Below are 4,906 nucleotides of genomic sequence, written 5' to 3'. Positions count from 1 at the left end.
CCAAGACTCTTCCTAGAGCTGGCCACCCGGCCAAACTGAGAAATCGGAGTAGAAAGGCCTTGCTCAGGTAGGTGACCAAGAACCCGATGCTCACTCTGACAGAGCTCCAGAGTTCCTCTGTGGAGATGGGAGAACCTTCCAGAAGGGCAACCATCTCTGCAGCACTCTACCAATCCGGCCTTTATGGTAGAGTGTACAGATGGAAGCCACTCCTCAGGCACATGACAGCCCACTTGGAGTTTGCCAAAAGGCACCTAAAGGACTCTCAGACCTTGAGAAACAAGATTCTCTGGTCTGATGAAACCAAGATTGAACTCTTTGGCTTGAATGCCAAGCGTCACGTCTGGAGGAAACCTGGCATCATCCCTACGGTGAAGCATGGTGTGGCAGCATTGCTGTGGGGATGTTATTCAACAGCAGGGACTGGGAGACTAGTCAGGATCAATTGAAAGATGAACAGAGCAAAGTATGGAGCTCACTGATGGAAACCTGCTCCAGAGCACTCAGAACTGGGGCGAAGGTTCACCTTCCAATAGGACAACGACCCTAAGCACACAGCCAAGACAACGCAGGAGTGGCTTCGGGACAAGTCTCTGAATGTCCTTGACCCAGCCAGACCCCAGACTTGAACCCGGTCTAACATCTCTAGAGAGACCTGAAAATAGCTGTACAGCGACTCTCCCCATCCAACCTGATAGAGCTTGAGAGGATCTGCAGAGAAGAACGGGAGAAACTCCCCAAATACAGGTGTGCCAAGCTTGTAGCGTCATACCCAAGAAGACTCAAGGCTGTAATCGCTGCCAAAGGTGCTTCAACAAAGTACTGAGTAAAGGGTCTGAATACTTATGTAAATGTGATATTTCCGTTTTTATGTGGAATAATTTTGAAAAAATGTCTTAAAATCAGTATTTGCTTTATCATTATGGAGTACTGTGTGTAGATTGATGAGGGGAAAAAACTATTTAATCAATTTTAGAATAAGGCTGTAATGTAACAAAATGTGGAAAAAGTCAAGGGGTCTGAATACTTTCCAAATGCAATGTACTTTAACACAAAACAAGTATGATATCTACAGACCCTCTGCATGATAAGTGGAAAGCTGTAGGTGCACCACTGTGAAATCGTGATTTGTCAAAATAACCAGTGACACAAAACCAGCGGCCTGGAAGAATGGTTCCTCATTACAGTGCCTTGCAAAAGTATTCACCCCCTTGGCATTTTTCCTATTTTGTTGCATTACAACCTGTAATATAAATTGATTTTTAGTTGGATTTCATGTAATGGACTAATTAGTCCAAATTGGTGAAGTGAAATGAAAAAAATGATTTGTTTAAAAAAATAGAAAAATGTAATTAACGGAAAGTGGTGCGTGCATATGTATTCACCCTAAATAAGATCTGGTGCAACCAATTACCTTCAGAAGTCACATAATTAGTTAAATAAAGTCCACCTGTGTGCAACCTAAGAGTCACATGATCTGTCACATGATCTCAGTATATATACACCTATTCTGAAAGGCCCCAGAGTCTGCAACACCACTAAGCAAGGGGCACCACCAAGCAAGCAGCACCACGAAGACCAAGGAGCTCTCCAAACAGGTCAGGGACAAAGTTCTGGAGAAGTTCAGATCAGGGTTGGGTTATAAAAAATATCTGAAACTTCTAACAGTCCACCCAGCACAATTAAATCCATTATTAAAAAATTGAAAGAATATGGTACCACAGCAAACCTGCCAAGAGAGGGCCGCCCACCAAAACTCATGGACCAAGCAAAGAGGGCATTAATCAGAGAGGCAACAAAGAGACCAAAGATAACTTTGAAGGAGCTGAAAAGCTCCACAGCAGAGATTGGAGTATCTGTCCATAGGACCACTTTAAGCCGTACACTCCACAAAGCTGGACTTTACGGAAGAGTGGCCAGAAAAAACTTTGGTGTTCGCCAAAAGGCATGTGGGAGACTCCCAAAACATATGGAAGAAGGTACTCTGGTCAGATGAGACTAAAATGTTGCTATTGGCCATCAAGGAAAATGCTATGTCTGGCACAAACCCAACACCTCTCATCACTCCGAGAACAAAATCCCACAGTGAAGCCTTGTGGTGGCAGCATCATGCTGTGGGGATGTTTTTTATCGGCAGGAACTGGGAAACTGGTAAGAATTTAAGGAATGATGGATAGTGCTAATTACTGGGAAATTCTTGAGGGAAACCTGTTTCAGTCTTCCAGAGATTTGAGACTGTCACGTTCTGACCTTAGTTCCTTTGTTATGTCTTTGTTTTAGTATGGTCAGGGCGTGAGTTGGGTGGGTTGTCTATGTTCCTTTTTCTATGTTGTGTTTTGCGTTTGGCCTGGTATGGTTCTCAGAGGCAGGTGTCGTTAGTTGTCTCTGATTGAGAATCATACTTAGGTAGCCTTTTCCCCTTTGTGTTTCGTGGGTGATTCTTTTCTGTTATGTGTACGTCACCTTTCAGAACTGTTTCGTTTCTCCTTTGTTATTTTGTTTAGTGTTCTCGGTTTAATAAATATATGATGAACACTTACCACGCTGCCCTTTGGTCCTCACCTCATTCCAACGACGATCGTCACAGACTGGGACGGAGGTTCTCCTTCCAGCAGGACAATGACCCTAAGCATACTGCTAAAACAACACTTGAGTGGTTTTAAGGGGAAACATTGAAATGTCTTGGAATGGCCTAGTCAAAGCCCAGACCTCAATGCAATTGAGAACATGTGCTATGACTTAATGATTGCTGTACACCAGCGGAATCCATCCTACTTGCTTGAAGGAGCTGGAGCAGTTTTGCCTTCAAGAATGGGCAAAAATCCATTCGCGCCGAGGCTCTGTCGTAACCAGCCGCGACCGGGAGGTCCGTGGGGCGACGCACAATTGGCCTAGCGTCGTCCGGGTTAGGGAGGGATTGGTCGGTAGGGATCTCCTTGTCTCATCGCGCACCAGCGACTCCTGTGGCGGGCCGGGCGCAGTGCGCGCTACTCAAAGTTGCCAGGTGCACGGTGTAGCCTCCGACACATTGGTGCGGCTGGCTTCGGGGTTGGATGCGCGCTGTGTTAAGAAGCAGTACGGCTGGTTGGGTTGTGTATCGGAGGACGCATGACATTCAACCTTCGTCTCTCCCGAGCCCGTACGGGAGTTGTAGCAATGAGACAAGATAGTAGCTACTACAACAATTGGATACCACGAAATTGGGGAGAAAAAGGGGTAAAAGAAAAAAAAGAAAAAAAAGAATGGGCAAAAGTCCCAGTGGCTAGATGTGCCAAGCTTATAGAGACATACCCCAAGAGGCTTGCAGCTGTAACTGCTGCAAAAGGTGTCTCTACAAAGGGGGGGGGGGGGGGGGTTATGCACGCTCAAGTTCTGTTTTTTTTGTCTTATTTCTTGTTTGTTTCACAATTTAAAAAATATTTTGCATCTTCAAAGTGGTAAGCATGTGTAAATCAAATGATACAAATCCCCCAAAAATCTATTTTTATTCCAGGTTGCAAGGCAACAAAATAGGAAAAATTCCAAGAGGGGTGAATACTTTCGCAAGCCACTGTATCTGTCAGATCTCCATCAGATCCCATTGTCTTCGAACATTTGTATGTTTTTTACTAATTGCTGTTGTTTTGTAGGGTCATTGTCTTGGGAAACATTTGTTGAGCCCTGAGGGTAGGGTCAAGGTAAATGTGAAATCCTTTAAATACAACTTTCTGCTAAAAATTCTTCATTTCTACAACACTATGTCAGTTGGAAACTTGTTTAAATGTTGTTAACACTTTCTCTCCATCAGTGTGGGGACAAATCTGGGGCTGATCCTGGAGTCAACGTGGGACCCTCTGAGGAAACACAGCCTCCTGTAAGAAACACATTGTTATTGTATTTATTATGTTTATTTACCATCACCTATTAATGTAATAACTTTTTATCTAAAAAATTCATTTGAAAATGAGTCATCTCACTTGACTGATGATTGTTTTCTAGGGTCCATCTCAGTGCGTTGATGTCCAGTTGGGTGTTCCTGGAGTGGTAGTCTATGACCAGTGGACATCTCCCATGAACCAGGCACCTCTTCATTGATTGATTGATTGACTGACAGATTCATTTATGATAGTATGTCTACTGGAGACTGTAACATGTGATAATAAAAGTTAACACATATGGTGAGTTGTCAGTTAATAATCGAGTGTGTCACGTGACAGGGCTGTCAAAATGAGAACACAGTTGAACCCACCTGTTACCAACCCAGTCAGAAAGTGATTCTACACTCATTTCGCTCACACATTACACTGTGTTTAGACTAGGGCCCTGTGTTTTGCACAATCATGTGACATAGGGTAGCAAGATTTCTTCCTGTATTTAAGCCTTATCCAGAAATGAGAATTACACAAAAAAATGAAAGCGATTGACTAATGATGGTGCTGTAGAATGTAACATAAAAGAAAAGGTTTGATGAAAAAGCTTTCAATAAAGGTTCAAATCCAGGCAGATCATGACTGCACAAAACACATGTTCTTAATTCCACTTCAGTTCCGGTACTCTGCATGCAAATGAATATGGAACAGTGATCCTGATAGAACATGTTTGTGATAGTTTTGGAGCGCTATCACATTTTGTTCAGTTAATCTGTTCTGTTGTATTGTTATTACATGTTAAGGTTGAACACTGACACGTTTGAAGCTTACACAAGTGTAGAGTTCCTCAAGAGCCTATGCATATCCCAATGTTGGATATGTAAATAATCATGTTATGAATTTTATATTAGAATATGTAATGTGCAAAAATGTTCAAGGAAAATTTTAATTTGCAGTGTACAAACTTAACTTCACGAACAGGAATGACATTTACTCTTTATTTTATTTATTCACCTTTATTTATACAGGTAAGTCAATTAAGAACAAATTCTTATTTA

At 42.5% G+C, this 4,906-nt stretch overlaps 1 long non-coding RNA gene across 1 annotated transcript; it reads left to right on the top strand.

The window, feature by feature from the left end:
• The first annotated feature begins 3,569 nt into the window (after nt 1-3,569).
• On the top strand, nt 3,570-4,276 carry LOC118945276. Its single transcript, XR_005040384.1, has 3 exons — nt 3,570-3,677; nt 3,788-3,853; nt 3,979-4,276. It is a non-coding gene; the product is annotated as an uncharacterized LOC118945276 (long non-coding RNA).
• Nucleotides 4,277-4,906: the final 630 nt, after the last annotated feature.

This window comes from Oncorhynchus mykiss, chromosome Y (genome assembly GCF_013265735.2).
Source record: "Oncorhynchus mykiss isolate Arlee chromosome Y, USDA_OmykA_1.1, whole genome shotgun sequence".
NCBI lineage: Eukaryota > Metazoa > Chordata > Actinopteri > Salmoniformes > Salmonidae > Oncorhynchus > Oncorhynchus mykiss.
The sequence above is the reverse complement of the archived record's forward strand: the minus strand, read 5'-3'. Positions and strand labels throughout refer to the sequence as shown.